Source organism: Copadichromis virginalis, linkage group LG19 (assembly GCF_057382275.1).
Source record: "Copadichromis virginalis isolate Kocher_CV1m ecotype Utaka linkage group LG19, C_Virginalis_male_GT1.1, whole genome shotgun sequence".
NCBI classification, from domain to species: Eukaryota; Metazoa; Chordata; class Actinopteri; order Cichliformes; family Cichlidae; genus Copadichromis; species Copadichromis virginalis.
In genome coordinates, this window is record NC_140636.1 from 2,646,304 (window position 1) to 2,669,105 (window position 22,802).

At 44.6% G+C, this 22,802-nt stretch overlaps 1 protein-coding gene across 1 annotated transcript in view; it reads left to right on the forward strand.

Annotated features, from left to right (window-relative positions):
* Positions 1-230: 230 nt before the first annotated feature.
* The window catches only part of LOC146685363 (transcription regulator protein BACH2-like), a 65,908-nt gene continuing 43,336 nt past the window's right edge, over positions 231-22,802 (forward strand). Inside the window, exon 1 of the mRNA XM_085440610.1 lies at positions 231-470. The gene's annotated coding sequence lies outside the window, so the exon portion shown is untranslated. The remainder of the gene's footprint in view (positions 471-22,802) is intronic.

Consider the following 22,802-nt stretch of genomic DNA (forward strand, 5'->3'; position numbering starts at 1 on the left):
TTTTAAAAATATGAATCACTGTTCAAAATTTAAATGTTATGCTATTAGCTTGGAACATTGTGATCTGCTGAAATGAACAGCAGCTTGACAGATAATTCACCTCGTGAATATGTTGGTATGATATCTTCCTGAGCCTCAAGTCCACAACACATCTGTGCTACGTCGTTTGGAGGGCGGGGCTTTGTTTTCGTAGGAGGGGAGGGGGTCTCTTGGCCGCTGTTGTGAATGGGGGGTCAGCATGACGTCAGGAAACCAATGTCAACAATGCAGCTGGAGGAGAAAAGGCGTTTCATCCTAACACACAATCACACTCACAAGAGACCCGTGTATCACTCATCGATTCACGTCCAAAGCCTGTTAAAAGCTGCGGTTCTGCCTGTCGAAGGACTGTGGACACTGCACAGCATGGATTAATTTTTGTTTCTCAGAAACTGAACGCAGACGAGCAAGAAAAACAACAACAAAAACTGGTAAGTCCTCCTCTGCTCGTTTACTACGCTTGGACAAAGCAGACAACAAGAACCTCTGTCAGCACTGGATTGGACTAATCTGCTTGGCTAGATTCCCTCGCTTGTTTGTGTTGCAGTTTCATTGCTGTTGTGTTCACTGGAGTTGCTTTGAGCACGGTTTCACTTATTCCTGAGGCGTACCCGCCTTTTATGGTTTGCTGACACGGGTCAGCAGGTATGCAGTGGACTACGCTATATGTGTGTTTGCCTTGAAAACGCGTAACCTTTGCCGCAAAATACGTCGGGACAGTACGAAGCTTAACAAATCTGTGTCTTGGGGCTGTTTTGCTAAGCTGATTAAATTCAACAAACAGTATCACGAATTTACGTTATTAAAACGACTAAATATTGTTAGTATCCAACTGAAAGAAACCTCTGTTGTACTCCGTACTGGACCACCAGTACAGTTAGTTTATGATAATCACATGCTTCTTAAAAGGAACGTTTGTACATGTCTACCATTATTTGTTTGCTAACCACATCCCATTTTTGTAATACATTCTCTAATACTTATCTTAAGTTTAAACTGGAGGCACATGTTTTACGCGGGAGACAATTGCTTCCAGAAATGGACTCGAGCCCTGCCATTCTCGGGGAGGGAGGACAAAGGACCCAGCCTCCCTGCGCCTTATTCCCGTCTCAACTACTGAACAGCCACCTCATGAACACTATTCCACGATAAGAATAAATCGCTATGTATCTTGTTATTCCTGAGAAAGGATGTGTCAGAATTGGCTCTGCTTCTGCTTTTCAACCATCGCAATCCCTGTGCTCAAACTGTGACATAATCTCTGAGGTCTTTTTTGTTTAAATTTTGAATATCTTTATTCACTTGGCATATAAATATTTGTTACACCCAGTCATCACCAAATCCCGTTATTTCTACTCCCCAGATAATATGACTGGAGACTTAGAAGCCATTGTGAGCATGTCTTCTTGTTAACAGATTAGGTCTTTGTTATCCTTCAGCAAGTAGCCTACTACAAAGCCTCTCTTCATCTTTGTGTTAATAGAAATGCACTAACATCAGAATGTTTGACGCTCTTGTGATCTGTTTTCTCTTACAATTTCCATACTGTGGGGCAGGGGAAAGGTGACTTAAGCCAGTCTGCACATTAGCAGACTTCTTGTTGTAACTTACTGGGTTGTTCACAAAAAATAAATTAAATATACTACTACTACTACTACTATTAATAATAATAATGATAAAAAATGGTGGTGCAGAGGTTAGCACTGTTCAATTCAAATTTATTTATATTCACAACAGTCGCCTCAAGTCGCTTTATATTGTAAGGTAGACCCTAGAATAATGCATACAGAGAAAACCCAACAATCATATGAGAAAGCACTTTGGCGACAGTGGGAAGGAAAAACTCCCTTTTAACAGGAAGAAACCTCCAGCAGAACCAGGCTCAGGGAGGGGCGGGGCCATCTGCTGTGATTGGTGGGGATGAGAGAAGGAAGACAGGATAAAGACATGCTGTGGAAGAGAGACAGAGGTTAATAACAAGTATGATTCAGCAGAGAGGTCTGTGAACACATAGTGAGTGAGAACGGTGACTGAAGAAGAAACACCCAGTGCATCATGGGAATCCCCCAGCAGTCTAGACCTTTTGCAGCATAACTAAGGGAGGATTCAGGGTCACCTGGTCCAGCCCTAACTATATGCTTTAGCAAAAAGGAAAGTTTGAAGCCTAATCTTGAAAGTAGAGATAGTGTCTGTCTCCTGAATCCAAACTGGAAGCTGGTTCCACAGAAGAGGGGCCTGAAAACTGAAGGCTCTCCCTCCCATTCTACTTTTAAATACTCTTCTAGGAACAACAAGTAGGCCTGCAGTGCGAGAGCGAAGTGCTCTAATAGGGTGATATGGTACTACAAGGTCATTAAGATAAGATGGGGCCTGATTATTTAAGACCTTGTATGTGAGGAGCAGGATTTTGAATTCTGGATTTAGAGAAATATGCTCTCTGTTTCTAGTCCCTGTCAGGACTCTTGCTGCAGCATTTTGGATTAACTGAAGGCTTTTCAGTGAGTTTTTAGGACATCCTTATAATAATGAATTGCAGTAATCCAGCCTGGAAGTAATAAATGCATGAACTCGTTTTTCAGCGTCACTCTGAGACAGGATATTTCTAACTTTAGAGATGTTGCACAAATGGAAGAAAGCAGTCTTACATATTTGTTTAATATGTGCGTTGAAGGACATGTCCTGGTCAAAAATGACTCCAAGGTTCCTCACAGCGTTACTGGAGGCCAAGGTAATGCCATCCAGAGTAAGAATCTGGTTAGATACAATATTTCTAAGATTTTCAGGGCCGAAAACAATAACTTCAGTTTGATCTGAATTTAGAAGCAGAAAGTTAGCGGTCATCCAGGTCTTTATGTCTTTAAGACATTCCTGCAGTCTAACTAATTGGTGTGTGTTATCTGGCTTCATGGACAGATAGAGTTGGGTGTCATCTGCATAGCAGTGTAAATGTATGCTATGTCTTCTAATGATGCTGCCTAAGGGAAGCATGTATAATGTAAACAGAATTGGTCCTAGCACTGAACCCTGTGGAACTCCATAATTAACCTCAGTGTGTGAAGAGGACTCTCCATTTACATGCACAAATTGTAGTCTATTAGATAGATATGATACAAACCACTGCAGCACAGTACCTGTAATACCTACAGCATGTTCTAATCGCTCTAATAGGATATTATGGTTGACAGTATCGAACGCTGCACTGAGGTCTAGCAGGACAAGCACAGAGATGAGTCCACTGTCAGAGGCCATAAGAAGATCATTTGTAACCTTCACTAAAGCTGTTTCTGTGCTGTGATGAGCTCTGAAACCTGACTGAAACTCTTCAATAAGCCATTCCTCTGCAGATGATCTGTTAGCTGTTTGACAACTACTCTTTCAAGAATCTTTATAATAAGAGGAAGGTTGGAGATTGGCCTATAATTAGCTATGATGGGTCTAGAGATGGCTTTTTACGTAACAGTTTAACTACTGCCAGCTTGAAGGCCTGTGGTACATAGCTGATTATTAGAGATAGGTTGATCATATTTAAGATTGAAGCATTAATTAATGGTAGGACATCTTTGAGCAGTCTTGTAGGAATGGGGCCTAAAAGACACGTTGATGGTTTGGAGAAAGTGTCAAGGTCTGCGGAGGCAGACCCTGCGGAAAGGTGTGTGGTGGACCCAGGTGCGAACACAAACGAGGATGCGGGAGTGGATTTCAACCAAAACGAGCCTTTTATTATGGCTGAAAAACTCATGGAAAAGAACAACAAAGTAACTGAGGGAAAACCTGAACATAGACTGGGAAACTATGACTCTAATGAGATTTAGACTGCAAAATACAAACTATGGCTGGGATACTATGACAAGGGGTAGGGGAGATAACACAGACGACGCGAGACAGACTGTATGAAACACAGAGACTAAATACACATGAGGGATGATCAGGGGAAGTGGCCACACATGGGAACACAGCTGACACACATGAACTTAACGACAGGACAGAAGGAGTGAAACTGAATACACTGACCGTGAATACAGACTTTCAAAGTAAAACAGGAAACATGGAGATTAGACAAGACACATGAACCGGGGAGACGTAGTACAGGGGAGATGACATAACCACACGAAGGGCAAGGGAGACTTAATACACGGGTAGTATGTACAAATGGCTGGACTGCCTTAGTGACCCTAAACAAAGAATAAACATCAAAATAGGCTAAAACACAAAACACTGGGTCGCACGACCCAGGACCATGACAATACCCCCCCCTCAAGGGCTGGCTCCCGACAGCCCAAAACCGAGAAACCAAACAAAAACAGAAAAACCCCACCCAGGGCGGGAGGCGGGGGACCAGGACGGAGGGACCAGAACAGGAAACAAAACGAACAACAGAACACACAGGAGCACAAGACCAAAGTCAAAACAAAGTTCAGGGGGCCGACCCAGAGCCCACAGGCACAAGAGTACACGGGTCACATGGTCGGGGGGCCGACCAGGCGGGCGGCACAGGTGACAGAGCCGGTCCGGAGGCCGGCTGCGCAGAAGGCAGCGGCGGCGACGAAGGCGACGGAGCAGTTCAGGAGGCCGGCCGCGCGGAAGGCAGCGGCGGCTCCCAAGTGTCAGGCGTACCGGCCGAGGCTTGGAGGGCACAGGACCAGGCGACGCTGAAGCAGAGGCTGGCCCAGGCGACGCTGAAGCAGAGGCTGGACCAGGCGTAGCAGAAGCAGAGGCTGGACCAGGCGTAGCAGAAGCACCGGCGGAGGCTGGACCAGGCGTAGCAGAAGCACAGGCGGAGGCTGGACCAGGCGAGGACGAAGACTCGGATGAAGCTGGACCAGACGAAGCACAGGCTGAAGCAGGACCAGGCGACGACGAGGCGGCCGCAGGTGGCGGCTGGACAGGCTCCTCGGGCCCTCCAGCTGACGAGGCATGAGGCTGAACGGGCCCCTCGGACCCTCCAGCGGAGACAGGAGGCTGAACGGGCCCCTCGGACCCTCCAGCGGAGACAGGAGGCTGAACGGGCCCCTCGGACCCTCCAGCGGAGACAGGAGGCTGGATGGGCTCCTCGGGCCCTCCAGCTGACGAGGCATGAGGCTGAACGGGCCCCTCGGACCCTCCAGCGGAGACAGGAGGCTGAACGGGCCCCTCGGACCCTCCAGCGGAGACAGGAGGCTGGATGGGCTCCTCGGGCCCTCCAGCTGACGAGGCATGAGGCTGAACGGGCCCCTCGGACCCTCCAGCGGAGACAGGAGGCTGAACGGGCCCCTCGGACCCTCCAGCGGAGACAGGAGGCTGGATGGGCTCCTTGGGCCCTCCAGCTGACGAGACAGGAGGCTGAACGGGCCCCTCGGACCCTCCAGCGGAGACAGGAGGCTGAACGGGCCCCTCGGACCCTCCAGCGGAGACAGGAGGCTGGATGGGCTCCTCGGGCCCTCCAGCTGACGAGGCATGAGGCTGAATGGGCCCCTCGGACCCTCCAGCGGAGACGGGTGGCTGAACGGGCCCCTCGGACCCTCCAGCTAACGTGACGTGAAGCGATGGTGTCGCCGCAGGGTGCCGGATAGGCACACCTGGGAGTCCAACAGTAGATGCAGGACAAACAGTTATGTAGGCCCCTGGCTGGACTAGGAGCTGAGGAAACACAGGCTGCTGAGGCACAAACCCAGAGAGAGAGAAAACAGGTAGAAAACAGTCTATAGGGCTTAACATCTTGGCATGAAAAACCGTGAAGTGAACAGTGGTAGGGACCACCAGTTCAGAGCCAGCAATCATTAGGTTCCCAGAGTCTGCATCAGTCCAAGGTGGCTCGCAGGTTACTGGCCCAGTCTCAGTAATCCTAGGAGAGGCCAACATAAGCTGGTTGGACTTAACCGATGGTAGTGTGCGGCTCAGAGGAGCTGGTTCAACCATACGGAAAACAAGAATTGCCACTCGATCCACAAAAACAAGGCTTAGATCATCAGGAGCTAACTCCTGAAAAAACAGTAAACACACAGGTATGGACCTAACCAATGTCACCGTGGTAGCATGACTGTGGTGTGTTGGATGGATGTGTTTGTTGGAACCTGCACCCGCAGTGATCTGTGGCGTCAGAGTGATGACTATATTGAGTGGAGAGACAGATACAGGCAAAACGGTACGTAAACCATTAACTGAAGCAGGTGACACTTCAGGCTGAGAGTGAGTGGTTACAACATTGTTCGAGGCTAAAATCTTATCCAGTGATGAGTTCACAGAGACAGGAGAAAACGGTGTCACATTAACCCTGATCTCAGCCTCCATCTCCTGAGTGGAGGTACTGGTGCTGGAGCAAAACAGTTCAGAATCACCCTGTGTATGACCTTCAGGAAGACAGAATTCATATTGTGACGTTACACAGTCCAGGTTACCATGATCAGCATTTATGTTTTCATCTTGACAGGTTAGAGTGAGTTCATGATCGGCGTTCACCGTTTTCAGTTCATTAAACAAAAGAGTAGCAGGGAAAACAGGATCACTAGTCATGTTACACTTTAATCCATGATTTGCCAACTCTGCAATATCCTTGCTTACTGTGGCTTCAGAGGGCCCCGGAGTTGAGAAAACACAGTTCTTGAGGTCAGGCTCAGAAACAGATAGCTCAGACTTGGATGGAACCTTAGACATGGTAAAAGACACAAAAGGAAACACCTTCACCCCACTACTCACACTATTACCCTGAGAATCAGTGGAAGTCTCTTTCAGTCTATGTGTAGATTTTCTGGTCCCTGCAGGATTGAGTGAAGCAGTCATGATCGGCTGAGAAGGACTGTCCCTAGCCTGTGGCTTGGTGAATAGCTCATTGCTAGCCATATCACCGGCTAAGTCTGTAGTTACTTCACATGCCGCCCGCTCAGAGGAAACTTGGCTTGACAGAACAGGTTCACTCACCTCCGAGCATCGGGTGATGCGGTGACGACGCGAACGCCGTTTTTTCTTGGCCGTGGGCCCCGTTAACGTGGAAAGTGGAGCCTCCTGCGGTGATGCAGAGGCTGAGGAGGCGAGTGTTGGCGGAGCGTCAGGCGGGAGCTCCTGGCAACTCCGGGGGCCCCCAAAGGCCAGGCGTGTCCCGCGGAAAATCTCACCGTAGTGAGGAGCGAGCCCTGGCTTCCCCCGTTGCTCCTCCTCCAGTTGCGCGCATGCGGCGCTCTGCCGCTCCTCGAGGTCGAAATCCATTACCTCCACAGCCTCCTCGTGTCGTTCAGTGGAGGGCGAGACATGCCGTAGCGATGAGCGACGGCGACGTGAACGCCGCTTCCGTCTTGAAGTGGACGCGGATGGAACTTGGTTTTCTGTGGTGACTGGCTCCTCGTCTTCCGACCACATCCGCGCCAGAAAGGAAGCGGGAGAAGAGTAGTCCGATCGAGGCAGCGAGGACGGGCGGCCGGTCCGAGGCGGGGCGGCTGGCGGAAGCTCCTCCTCGGAGATAAGCCAGGGCTTCCAGCGTAGCTCATCCTCCCGATACGCTCGCAACACCTGCTGCCGCTCCTCCTCACCGAAGTCAACAGCCTCGGGCATCTCCGTGCAGGCAGGCGGTGGCGAAGATGCGGAAGCTGATGAAGTGTGAGCCAATGGTGTGTCCGTGGTGAGCCTCACCGTTCCGACTCTGACCGCCACTGGCTCATGAGGCGGCGGGGCAACGGCGCGATGGCACGGCTCTGGTGAAGGTGCACGCCCACCGGGCCGCTGCTGCTGCGGACGGAGTCGGAGAGCGGAGACGAGAAGGTCGCTGACGAGGGGGTGCAGCGTCTCCCATAACCAGGGGAACACAGACACGCACACCCCTACCTGGCGGGCGAACTCCTCCCGTTCCTCCTCACTGGAACAGTGCAGCCACTTGTCGCATAGCGACTCCACTGTCCGGACAATCTCCAGTCTTTGCGTCGCTGGGTCCGGCATGCTCGCGTCGTACTGTCAAGGTCTGCGGAGGCAGACCGTGCGGAAAGGTGTGTGGTGGACCCAGGTGCGAACACAAACGAGGATGCGGGAGTGGATTTCAACCAAAACGAGCCTTTTATTATGGCTGAAAAACTCATGGAAAAGAACAACAAAGTAACTGAGGGAAAACCTGAACATAGACTGGGAAACTATGACTCTAATGAGATTTAGACTGCAAAATACAAACTATGGCTGGGATACTATGACAAGGGGTAGGGGAGATAACACAGACGACGCGAGACAGACTGTATGAAACACAGAGACTAAATACACATGAGGGATGATCAGGGGAAGTGGCCACACATGGGAACACAGCTGACACACATGAACTTAACGACAGGACAGAAGGAGTGAAACTGAATACACTGACCGTGAATACAGACTTTCAAAGTAAAACAGGAAACATGGAGATTAGACAAGACACATGAACCGGGGAGACGTAGTACAGGGGAGATGACATAACCACACGAAGGGCAAGGGAGACTTAATACACGGGTAGTATGTACAAATGGCTGGACTGCCTTAGTGACCCTAAACAAAGAATAAACATCAAAATAGGCTAAAACACAAAACACTGGGTCGCACGACCCAGGACCATGACAGAAAGTAAGTAAATGGTAAATGGCCTGTATTTGTATAGCGCTTTACTAGTCCCTAAGGACCCCAAAGGGCTTTACACATCCAGTCATCCACACATTCACACACTTGTGAATTACTGAAATTAACTAATGGGAGAAAAAGACTCTAAATGAATATCAGTGGTATCATATCATATCAAATTTATTTGATTATATCAAATTTATTGTACACCAAAAAGTGCTTTCCAGTAATATCATGATACAGATAAAATCACAATATATTTATATATATATATATATATATATATATATATATATATATATTACAGATATAAAATAATTACATCATGTAAATGCAGAGCCAGATGAAAATCACCCTAATTAGCCTCGCTAGGTTAAACAAGTAATTTTTTTAGACGTGATTTAAAGATTTAATAGAATCAGATGCGCGAATGTCAAGAGGATCATTATTCTATAATTTGGGTGTGGCAACGGCGAAGGCACAATCTCCTCTAGTAGGTACTGAAAGTAGCTGTAGATAATGTTACGTCTGTGACATTATCTGCTGTGTAATCAATTATTGTAAATGTAAATGTTATCAGGAAATGATCAGACAGGAGAGGGTTTTCAGGAAACACTGTTAAATGTTCAGTTTCTATGCCATGTGTTAAAACAAGATCTAGAGTGTGATTAAAGTGGTGGGTGGGTTCTTTTACATTTTGAGAGAAGCCAATTGAGTCTAATAACAAATTAAATGCCATGTTGAGGCTGTCATTTTTAGCATCTACATGGATGTTAAAATCACCCACAATAATTATTTTATCTGAGCTCAGAACTAAATTAGATATAAAGTCTGAGAAATCAGAGAGAAACTCTGTGTAAGGCCCAGGTGGACAATAGATGATAACAAGTAAGACTGGTTTCTGAGTTTCACAGCTGGGGTGGACGAGGCTAAGCATCAGGCTTTCAAATGAATTAAAAGTCTGTCTGGGTCTTTGGTTGATTAATAGGCTGGTGTGAAAAATTGCTGCCACACCGCCCCCTCGGCCTGTGCTTCGAGGTTTCTGGTAGTTAGAATGACTCGGGGGTGTTGATTCATTTAAACTAACATAATCATCCTGCTGATCCTTTGGTGATCAATTATTAAGTCATGCACTAACAGAGGCTTGGAAGAGAGAGACCTAATGTTTAATAATCCACATTTCACTCTTTTACTCTTTGGTTCAGATGTGGATACTGTATTGTTCTTTCTTTGCGATTTTTTTTTTTTTTTTTTTTTTTTTTTTTTTTTTTTTATGTTTAAGACATTTTTTGCTGGATTTTAGTTTGCTTATTTTTTTTGTCTGTTTGGGAGCTGAAACACTCTTTATGGGGATGGGGTTTTGGGGAGATAATAGGAGGAGAGAAGCAGCAGAGAGGCATGTAAGACTGCAACTCTCCTTCCTGGTCCCAACTCTGGATAGAGATATTTTTGGTGTTTAATAAATTTGTCCATCCATCCATCCATCCATCCATCTTCATCCGCTTTGTCCGGGGCCGGGTCGCGGGGGCAGCAGCCTAAGCAAAGAGGCCCAGACCTCCCTCTCCCCAGCCACCTCCTCCAGCTTATCCGGGGGAATACCAAGGCGTTCCCAGGCCAGCCGAGAGATATAATCTCTCCAGCGTGTCCTGGGTCTGCCCCGGGGCCTCCTCCCGGTGGGACATGCCTGGAACACCTCACCCAGGAGGCGCCCAGGGGGCATCCTTGTCAGATGCCCGAACCACCTCAGCTGGCTCCTTTCGATGTGGAGCAGCAGCTGCTCTACTCTGAGCCCCTCCCGGATGGCCGAACTTCTCACCCTATCTCTAAGGGAGAGGCCAGCCACCCTTCGGTGGGAGACCCTACCAGGGGGCAAAAGTCCCCAGACAACATAGCCCCTGGGATCCCTGGGACACACAAACCCCTCCACCACGATAAGGTAGCGATTCAAGGATAAATTTGTCCATATTTCTAGAAATGAGAGCTGCTCCATCCAAAGTGGGATGGATGCTGTCTCTCCTAACAAGACCAGGTTTCGGGAGAAAAAAATGGAACACAGTCTTCGGTATCCAGCTAAACTTCATGTGAAATATAATGGACACCTGAAGGTCTTTTCTACTCCGGGTGAGGTGTCCGTGTTTATAAACTCTGAGCTGAATAGTTTGTAATAGAGCTGTATGATTTAAGCTTCTTCTGTAAAATATTCTTTAATGTTCTGAGAGACCGGTATATTGATTTTTCTTCTATTTAACAGTTTGTTTGAGCACGGAGTTAAGCGTAGTGGGTTTTTTTCCTGATTGGACACTCTGTGGAGGAATGTGTTGAAGGCCGTGTGCCCAGTGGCCTTGGGCCGAGAGGGACGCCAGTACTTTCTTCCAGAAGTGCTTTATGCGGGGGTGGGGGGTGGATGGGGAGTGCCTATGGTTTTTTTTTTGTTTGTTTTTTTTAGGCTGTTTAAGTGCAGTGTTTTTTTTTGGTTTTGTTTTTTATGTGTGTGTGTGTGTATATGTACGCACATGGCGATGGAAGTCGATATCTGATCGAGTTGATACATGATGTTTTGGTTAAACAATGAGGTGTGCTTTGAGGGAAACGATGTAAAAATAGTTCTCGGACATATAATTAAAAGACGTAAAGTTCTCTCACACCTTAAATCACTCAAAGCAGATATAATATTCATTTAGGAAACTCATATAAATATTAACAACCAACGAAGATTAAGAGCAAATTGGATATCTCAAGTGTATCAAGCTCCTTTTACCAGTAAGGCCAGAGGTGTTGCGATTCTCCTTAAAAAGAATGTTTCATTCTGTCCAGACTTTGTGATCGCTGACCCATATGGCAGATACCTTATAGTCACTGGTCAAATTAATTTACTACCGATAACGTTGCTTAACATCTATGAGCCAAATGTGGATAATCCTGATTTTTTTAAAAGAATGTTTTCAACTTAATACCTACAGTAACCGCCAACATTATTATTGGTGGTGACTGTAACTGCTTCCTCAACACTTTTTTGGATAGACTATCTATAAAAGCCCCCTCTAATATTAGGTCCGTACAAACTCTGAATGATTTAATTAAAACTAGAAATTTAATTGATATCTGGCGCTTACAACATCCTACTGAGAGGGCCTATTCATTTTTCTCTCATGTCCATAAAACCTATACTAAAATGGTAAATGGCCTGTATTTATATAGTGCCTTACTAGTCCCTAAGGACCCCAAAGCGCTTTACATATCCAGTCATCCACCCATTCACACACACATTCACACACTGGTGATGGCAAGCTACATTGTAACCACAGCCACCCTGGGGCGCACTGACAGAGGCGAGAATTGACTATTTTCTGATATCCTGCCCATAGTTGTTGATTCAAATTACCATAATATTGTAATATCTGACCACAGCCTGGTTTCAATGGTCTTTAAAAACAATTTGACCAAAAATTATAATTGGCGTTTTAACCCTTCCCTTCTGAATGATCAAGAATTTATTAAATATCTCAATGCGAATATGGATATGTTTCTTGCTACTAATGATAACGGAGAAGTTTCGGATTCTACTTTATGGGAGACCTTTAAAGTCGTGATGAGAGGTCATATTATTTCCTTTGAATCTTCCAAGAAAAAAATATTGGGAAAAAGGCAAATAAAGAAATAGAAAATAAGCTTCCTGAACTGGAAGAAGTATATAGATCATCTTTGTTGCAAACTGATTTAAATGAAAATTTGAAATTAAGGTATGAATATAACACAATTTTAAATAAACGCATTAGCAATCTTCTCTTGAAGCTCAAACAGAGACATTTTGAATTTGGAGATAAACCAGAGAAACTGCTGGCAAATAAACTTAGAGGGGAACAAGCAAAACGAGCAATTCAAAAAGTGATAATGAAATCCGGTAAAGTAAGTACTAATCCAAAGGAAATTAATACTTGTTTTACCAAATTCTATAAAGATCTGTATTCTAGTAAAATTAAACCCTCTCAAAGCGATTTTAGCAACTTCTTCGATCAATTATCTATTCCCCAATTAGATGAAGCCCTGAGAGATGAAATTGATTCCCCTGTCTCCGAAAAACATCTTTTAAGAACAATCCAAGCCTTACCACTTGGAAAGACAGCTGGCCCAGATGGATTCGGTAATGAATTCTTTAAAGCCTTCCAAAATAAAATTACTCCTCTCATGCTTAGGATGATAAATGACCCCCGTTAAAAATAAAAGGTTACCAACTTCACTTTACGATGCAAATATTTGTTTGCTTCACAAAACTGGAAAGGAGGAAGGTGACCCAGCAAATTATAGACCCATTGCTCTTTTAAATTGTGATCATAAAATCATAACCAAAGTCTTAGCTACAAGATTGAGCAAACATATTTCAACAATTATACATCCTAATCAAACAGGATTTATTCCTGGTAGATGGTCATTTAATAATGTCCGTTTATTATTAAATACAATTTACTCAGGTTATGGAAAAGAGGCTAAAACAGCAGTATTTTCTCTGGATGCCCAAAAAGCGTTTGATCAGATTGAATGGCCTTATATATTTGAGACTCTAAAACAATTTGGTTTTGGGGAGTACTTTAGGGATTGATTAAAATGATTTATCTGTGTCCGGTGTACTGCATTCTCACTAACGCAGATAAATCCTCCCCCTTTCAATTACAGGGGGATCCCCTCTCACCGCTTCTTTTTGATATAGCTCTGGAGCCCCTTTCCATTAACATAAGAAACCACCCTGGTATACAGGGAGTTAAATTTGGGAATGTTGAAAGTCTTGTTAATATGTATGCAGATGATTTACTGATCTGCCTTCCTGAACCAGAAATTTAATTCCCTAATCTTTTAAATTGCATTAAACACTTTGGGAAATTATCAGGATATATGATCAATTGGGACAAATCTGAATTTATGCCAATAACAGATAATCTATGCCCAAAGTTCCTCAGCTCACTCCCATTCAAATTAGTGACTACATCTTTTACCTACCTTGGCCTTAAGATCTCTAAAAATCCCAAACTCCTCTATAAATTGAATTTCTTGGAAATGCTGGACAAGCTCAAAGACGATATTAGAAAATGGAAACTGCTTCCACTGTCTCTGATTGGTCGAATAAATGCAGTTAGAATGGTGTCTTTGCCACGTTTTTTATATCTTTTTCAAAACCTTCCTATTTATTTGCCACTTAAATTTTTTAAGCAGCTTGATTCATTGATTCTTTCATTCATTTGGGCATGAAAACCCCCTCAGATATCCAAGGCTCATCTTCAAAAAAATACTTCCAGTGGGGGGTTAGGTCTCCCTGTGTTTAGACATTATTACTGGGCAGCAAATTTAAGAGCTCTATTGCACTGGCAGTGGGTTTCGCCTACTGATTATTGTTATGCTAAGCTTCCGATCTGGCTTCAGGTAGAGGCAGCAACCGTATCTGGTTCTTCTAATAATGAACTGGTAATGAACTAATCATTTGATTCAGGTGTGTTGACCCATGGTGAGACCTAAAACCTGCAGGACACTGGCCCTTGAGGCCTGCAGTTCCCCACCCCTGGTATACTGTCTAGTATAAAGGCAGAATCGCCAATTACCAGAGTTTGATCCCCAGCAGGTGCTACTAGGAGGATGAGGAGTACCACTAGCAATATTTTTAAAATCAGTTATTGGCTCTGTATATGATGTGAAGTTATGATTTTTAACATTCCAAAACATCCTGCAAAACAAACTAAGGTGTACTAACTTTGTATAAAAGACTGTATAAAAGTACTCTACAGTTTAGTGCAGAATGAACAGGTTAGTTTGCCGTATTTAAAGTAAAGAACAGCGTATTGCACTGGTGTCATAGATGTGGTGTTCATGGTTTATGTTAGGTTACATTATTCATTCAGTGAGTTCCATCTTTATACTAACTGTATACTGCAGGGGTGGGGGAACTCCCGGTGTCCTGCGGGTTTTACATGTGTCCTTGATCCAACACAGCTGATTTAAATGGCTAAATTACCCCCTCAACATGTCTTGGAGTTCCACAGAGGCCTGGTAATGAACTAATCATTTGATTCAGGTGTGTTGACCCATGGTGAGACCCAAAACCTGCAGGACACTGGCCCTTGAGGCCTGCAGTTCCCCACCCCTGGTATACTGTCTTGTAACCCAACCAGTGCAGGGGCCTCCCTACAACCCGGACTCTGCGTTGTGTAATTTTGTGTTGGATTAGGGTGTACAGTAGAGAGACCAGTATGACACAGGCGTTCAATTTGTGGCTCGGACCGCGCCGTTTATTTAGATGCTGGGGCATAAACAACTCCAACTCTGTTGCTGGCCCTTGCAAATCACAGTAAACACTGAGTGAATATTAAAACATACTGAAGGGCAACAACAAAAAACACATTACACAAAAATAATCATGTAGTTAAGGCACCTTTACAACATTCCGTGGTTTCAGGTATGTGCATGACGCAAAATTAACATAGCAGGACTACTAGCGAACTGCAGCTAAAAAGCTAGTGATTCGTCTTGCATCACTTTGCATGAAGAATTGCGCTGCTAGCAAGCAGAGATGTAGCCCAAAATCGCAGCAGACATTTCCAAATCTCAATAAACGCAAGATATGCAGAGTGTGACTGGACATACTCCATGTGAGTGAAGTTGGCCCCCCCACCTTCTTCAATTCCAACAAAAGTGGTATCAAACGTTTGTGCTACGTTTGTGCTGGTTTGTGCTGCAAAAATTTTCGTTTGTGCTGCTATCATTTTAAAGATATTAATAGAAATTTCTAGAGGTCATCAAAGGTCAACCAGCCCCCCCACATTAATGGAATCAAACAAAATTGGTGTCAAACAACTGTTTGTGCTGGTTTGTGCTGCTAAAATTGTCGTTTGTGCTGCTTCTGTTTTAAAGATATTAATGAAAAGGTAAAGGTCAAAAGGTCAACCAGCCCCCCCACATTACCCAAATCAAAGAAAATTTATGTTAAACGTTTGTGCTACGTTTGTGCTGGTTTGTGCTGCAAACATTTTCGTTTGTGCTGCTAACATTTTAAACATTTTAATAAAATAACGTCTTGATGCGTGCTTAATCATCCAGGTAAGTAAATCCCAAAAGGTTGATTCTGTCCATCTGGACATTTTCAGCTGGAGAAACGTTTCGTCATCATCCAAGTGACTTCTTCGGTCTCAGCTGACTGCAGGTTTTCCCAACCTTATAAACAGTACATTTGCATAGTGAAGGAAACTAGCACCTCTGAATGAACAAAGTGCTGGGGGGTTAGTTCCATGATTGTTAGTATGCAAATTCTTATGACCATTGATCAATGACAACTAATCAAAGCCTACTGATTAATGGCCCTGAGTACCATTCACAGAAAGTGGGGAATGGCCACAATCACAGCATTGTAGGATGGCGAAAGATGTACCCTTGGGCCCCCCTTCTCGATTCAGAGATGGTCAGCATCCTGACAGGCCGATGGACAAAGCTGTCTCTCAGTCTGTGTGTTCTGGCCCAGAGGCTCTTCAGTATCCTTCCTGATGGCAGCAAACTGAAGACGCTGCTGAAGGGATGAGTGTAGTCACCTGTAATGGAGAGGACCTTCCAAATGAGGCAGGTGCATTGTCATTTTTTCCTGCAGAACCCAGTGCAGGAGTCATACTTGTGCTTCTCAGTTTGCAGAGGAAGTAGAGTCGCTGTTGGTCTTCTCCACATTCAGGGACAGGTTGTTGTTGCTGTACCACTCTGCCAGATGGTTAACTTCACCCCTGTAGTAGATCTCATCGTGGGTCAGCAGAGTGAAGAGAAGTGGGCTCAACACACATCCTTGGGGAGCCCCCATATTCAGTGTTCTTGGGCTGGAGGTGTTGCTGTCGACCCGTACAATCTGCTGTCTTCCTGTCAAGAAATCTAGCAGCCAGTTATACAGCAAGGTGCTGATCCCCAGCAGATCCAGTTTGTGAATGAGAGGGAATGATGATGCTGAAAGCTGAACTGAAGTCTATGAACAGCACTCTGACATATGAGTCTCTAGTGTTGAGATGTGTGAGGGCTGAGTAAGGGGCAGCTGAAATTCCATCATCACTTGAGCGTTTTGACGAAAGCAATAATTTGATTTGATGCATGACGTTCAAAGCACTTCATAATGATGGAGGTGAGTTTGACAGGACGGTAGTCCTTAAAGCAGGAGGTAGATGACTTCTTGGGTACAGTAATGATGTTGGAGGCTTTGAGGCATGTGGGAACGGCGGTACTGATTTTGGCAAGGGATCTCCACACACTGTCTGGGGATTGTGTCACCACGGTCTGCAGAGTGGGCTTGTACTCTGTGATGGTTTGTATTCCTTGCCACTGCCTCCAAGTATCTCTGCTGTCGCTGAAGCTTTGCTGTAGCTGATGCCACGTGACAGGTTTGCCCTTGCTGTTCTTTGGCTCACCTAATTCCCGGCTCTGAAGGCTGCATTTTTCAACCTTAGGAGCATTTAAACCTGACCTGTGAGCCATGGTTTCTGATTGGCCCGGACAGTGATAGTCCTGGTGTCACAACCTGCAGGATCGGCAAGGTGCTGATCAGAATCTCTCCACTCCTAGCCCTCCTTCTCTTCTCTTTTCCCCTCTCTCTCCCCCTCTCTTCTTCTCTGCCCTGTTTTGCAGGGGCGGAACTCATGGCGGCTTCACGCCCTCGGTCCACGCCTTCCTGGATTGGGAACACCTGGGCCTCATCAGACCAGCTGGTATATTAGAAGGAGGAGATCAGCTGTTCAACGCTGGATTGTTGTGAAGGCTCTAGTCAGTACACGTCTAGCTTAAGTTTCCTGTGCCTCCGTCTCAGAGACTTAACGAGTGTTTCTTTGTTCCTAGATTCCCCGTGGTTCCCCGTGTGGAGTGTGGAAGGAGCGACTGGTCGCTAGCGGAGAAGAGAGAGGTTGAACTGAGCGCGTGTGTGATTTCCCCGTTTTCCCTGGAGACCTGCCCCTCACGTCTTGTATATAGCACTAACCCCACACTGTCTGTACATACACTTGGTGAAGATCTGTAAATAAACCGTCTCTGTTTAAACGCTACTCATGAGTCCTGCGAGTGGATCCTCTAAGCAACCCGTGACACCTGGTCTCTGTGACATTATCGATGCATTTTGGGATGTAGGCAGTAACAGTTTCTGTATATTCCTGAAAGTCTGTGGTGTTGTCGTGTGTGGCAGCCTGTGGTGGAAAAGCAGTCTTGCAGTGCCTCTGAGGACCCTTCTGGCCACACCTGTACCTGCTTACGAACTGGTTTGGTGACTTTGACCAGGGGCCTGGGGGAACCCATGGCACACCTTGGTTTCTGCCTGTACTGACCCTTATGCAAAATAGGTGGAATTAAGACACAGTTCCAAAAGCAAACACAACTGATCAGTGCTGAGAGTGGTCCTGTTGCTGAGGTTGGGATGATCCTGTAATCTCTTATGAACGACCTCCAACGCTTCTATGACTGGGATGCAAGTGAAGACAGATGTAACATCTCTCTCTCACTGTACATGTACTGTTTATAAAATTAGGGAAACATAACCTGCACAAACAAAATAATTTGCAGGACAAATGTTTGACATCAATTTTGTTCGATTTGAAGAAGGTGGGGGGGCCAATTTCACTCACATGTGTTTATAAGGTTGGGGAAACCTGCAGTCAGCTGAGACCGAAGAAGTCACTTGGATGAGTGACGAAACGTTTCTCCAGCTGAAAATGTCCAGATGGACAGAATCAACCTTTTGGGATTTACTTACCTGGATGATTAAGCACGCATCAAGACGTTATTTTATTAAAATGTTTAAAATGTTAGCAGCACAAACGAAAATGTTTGCAGCACAAACGTAGCACAAACGTTTAACATAAATTTTCTTTGATTTGGGTAATGTGGGGGGGCTGGTTGACCTTTTGACCTTTACATTTTCATTAATATCTTTAAAACAGAAGCAGCACAAACAACAATTTTACCAGCACAAACCAGCACAAACGTAGCACAGTTGATTGACACCCATTTTGTTTGATTTAATTAATGTGGGGGGGCTGGTTGACCTCTGATGACCTCAAGAAATTTTTATTAATATCTTTAAAATGATAGCAGCACAAACGAAAATTTTTGCAGCACAAACCAGCACAAACGTAGCACAAACGTTTGATACCACTTTTGTTGGATTTGAAGAAGGTGGGGGGGGGCAACTTCACTCACATACAAACTCCTCATAAAAGTCTGTGGGGAAATTCCCACGGGACTTCTAAGAACTCAGTCTCTGTATAGCTTGCTCTTGTTGAAGGGGTCCGATATTGCGCCCAGGCTGTCTTTGTTTTCCCTTGAACACGGCTGGCGTATCTGAGACAGAAAATTATCCATATCTACCTGATCTATGGTACATTCTAATGTATACAACTTTTCCTAAAATGTCCTAACAGCTCTTTAGCTGCTCCTTAGCGTCATCGAAAAGTTAATTTTTAAGCATAATCTTAACAGTAGAGCGGGTGTCCTTGACCCAAATTGAGACTGGGAGTTCGTATAGCACTGTTACCTCACAGCAACAAGGTCCTGACTTTGACTCCACCATCCGGCCAGGGCCTTTCTGTGTGGAGTTTGCATGCTTTCCCCATGTTTACATGGGTTTTCTCTGGATACTCCGCCAGAATGTGTATACAGGTCTTTAGTTTAAATTGATGGAAAAAATGGAAAAAGGCAAATTGACAAAAATCTTTTAGCATGCGGTTCACTTGCTGGAGCTTCTTTACTGACTGATCCATTGATAAAAGCCACAAGATGTGTCTTAAACTATAAAAATAATATCTGTATTTCCAAAGTCTGTATGACAGCAAATAGCAATCTTGAGGATTGCTGTTTATTTTTATTTTGTTTTCAATCTTGCAGAATGCCGAAATATACTTAATGAAAAAAGGAGTCCAGTGGGTAAATAGTGGCAGCGGACAGTATTCAGGCAACAAAAAAAACAGTGCTGAATGGGATAAGCCTGAAGTGTTGGTAAGGTAATGCAGGAGATGATCTGCAGTGCTGAGATGAGCAGGGAGAAAAAACAGAACGTTAGTACTATTTCGGCAAACCCCCAGTGCTAGGATGTGCCTGTTTAAAAACCATGAGTCAGCAGACACACATATAGAGCCTAATGTTGATGAGAAATACAGACTGCATGCTCAGCTGTCTGTGTCAGATTTATTGTACTACAGCATGAAAATGAAACGCAATGAAAAGCTTCTGGACAGAGCTGCCCACAATCTGTGTGGAATTCTGTCAAATACATAAAGTGTGTGTGTGTGTGTGTGTGTGTGTGTGTGTGTGTGTGTGTGTGTAAAATGACAAGTTTAAACAGTATCCTGTCCATTGTGTCTGTATTTATTTTTTCCGTACGCTGTATCTGTTTTTACAGCATCATTTGAAGAGACATTATTAGAAACTGAATCATAGCTTCTTTTTTTTTTTTTTTTTTTTTTTTTTTTTTTTGCTTGTCCCGTTTGGCTCTTTTGCCATCAGAATTATTGTCTAAAGGCAAAGAAAGATGCCCAACGGATTTACTTTACCAAATGGACCATCCCAGCCTTGCCGTAATGGTCTATTTGATTCACCTTTTATTGTTTATTTGTTAAATACGGGACAGATTTTTTACTGGGGAAAAGAAAGGGAAAGAAAAACAGCGGGGAAGAGGGACGGAGATAAAGGACAAAAAACAACAAAATAAGCAGACAAAAAATACATATATCAATCACCTGGATCACCTGTTGAGAAAGAAAAAAGAGAGAACAAGCAGAAGAAAAAAAAAGAGCAACATAATAAACAACATCACGATGATCTATGGGAATGTAACAGTAAATACTAAATATTAAATATAGGCCCCTCCGGACCGGGGCCTAGTTCAGCAGCCCCGCCTGGCCCCACAGAGCCCAGGACAGCCCACCCGACCCCACCACAAGGAAAACTGCAACCACCCCATCATCGACTCATCTTCCATACTACACAAGACAATAGACGCCCAGGCTGAGATCTTCCTCCACCTCTCCTATATCTCCTCCTCCTGCAGAGTGAGTTCCTGAAGAGAGGAGACCTCCTGCAAGATGTAACAGCCTCCCCCACCAGTTGAAGAGCCCCCCAGGTGGCTCGATGAGCCGGCGGAACCCTGCGCCAGGGCTGGGCCCCCATACACCCACCCGCCCACAACCCCAGCAACATACCAACCAGGACCCAAGCCCCCGAGGCCCGGCCAGGGCCCCAGCCCAGAGTCGGAGCACCCCCAGAACCTCACGCCCGTCCCGGACCCACCCAGGGCCAGCCAGGCTACCAGGTAAGTAACCCACGTCCGTCAGCACAGACCCTCCCCTAGCCCCGCTGCACGCAGCCACGAGGAAACCGTCACCTAAGAGCCAACAGAGCCCTTAATAGGCCATGACCGCAACCCCGGGTTGAACCCTCCAAGGATGATGCTCCTGGGGAATCCCCCAACGCCCCAAGCCTGTCCCTACCCCCACACCAATCACAACAGCAAAGGTGGGACCAAACTATGACCCCCCCACCCCCACTAGGTGATGGAGCTGATCAAAGGAGCCCAGAGCAATTGATCTGATGTGATGGCAGAGGCTGTATCAAGACTAATGTAATCTAATAGATCATTTCTATATTGGTTAGAATTAAGATTATTTTTATTTTTCCAGTTCATGAGGACTGTTTTCTTGGCTATGCATAGGGCAGTGAAAACCATATGGGCTATATGTGAAGTGACATCTTCACATATCTCGCGCCAAAACGTCTGAACTGGTGGACAGAACCAAAGAGCATGGATATAATTGTCCGGTGAATTGGTTTGGAAGTGTGAGCAGTTGTTGGTAGACGTAAAACCCATCTTGAATATCCGATGACCTGTATAGTGCACTCTATGTAGTATTTTGTATTGAATTAATTGCAGACTGGGATTTCTAATTAAATGAAAGGTTTTTAAACATATCTGAGACCAGAAGTTTAGGTCTAAGTTAACTGATAAATCCGCTTCCCATTTTGCAATAGGAAGTGATACTGATTCATCTGTTTTAGAAAGCATTCTGTATATTTTGGATAGTAATTTGGGGGGTTTAAGAGTAAGAAATTGAACCACACTTGGTGGTGTTTGTAGTTCAACTTGACCCGGTTTAAATTTCTTTTTTACTATGGATTTAATTTGTTGATATTCTAAAAATCTTTTCTTGTTGATCCCATATTGTGTAACTAGTCTGTCAAATGGAATAAAGTCTGTTCCTTCTAATATAGGAATCAAATACTTATATATAAGTATTTTGATTCCTTTACCACTCCAATCTGGAAAGTTTATCATATTATTGTTTTGTAATATGTCAGGGTTGTTCCAGATAGGTGTACGTTTGCATGGGATTAATGAAAACTCCGTCAATTTTAGAAACTCCCACCATGCTGTCAGAGAAGAGCTGATGCTGATGCTTTTGAAGCATTCATGTCGTTGGATGTTTGAGCTGATAAATGGTAGATCTGAAATCTCTAGATTATTGCAAAGTGCTTGTTCTACATCTAGCCAAGGTTCATCTAAGAGGGTATGTTTTAGCCATCCTGAGATAAACTGAAGCCTGTTGGCTAAGAAGTAGTGCTGAAAGTTAGGCAGTTCTAGTCCTCCTTTATCCTTGGTCTTTTGTAGTGTTTTTAAGCTTATATGTGGGGGTTTATTTTTCCAAAGGAATTTGTTCATGTATGAATCTAGAGATCTGAACCAATCTTGTGGCGGTTTAGTTGGGATCATTGAGAATAAATAATTTATTTTTGGCAAGATCATCATTTTTATAGCGGCAACCCTTCCCATGAGTGATATGGGTAAACATTTCCATCTAGCCAGATCATCTTCTACCTTCTTTAAAAGTGGGATATGGTTTAATTTAGTTAGATCTGCAAGCTTGGGAGAAACATTAATACCTAAATATTTTATATTTCCCGATTGCAGTGGTGTAGAAGAGGAATTATGGAGGGAGCAATTAATCGGTAGAACTGTAGATTTTGACCAGTTAATTGAGTAATCTGATATTCTTGCAAAAGAGTTTATCAATTCAATCACCCCAGAGATATTGGTTTGTGAATTTTGGAGAAAGAGTAACACATCATCCGCATAAAGGCTGATTTTATGTTCCACGTTCTTGCATTTTATGCCCTTAATTACTGAATTCTGTCTAATTGCTGCTGCTAGTGGTTCAATAAAAATTGCAAACAGTGAAGGG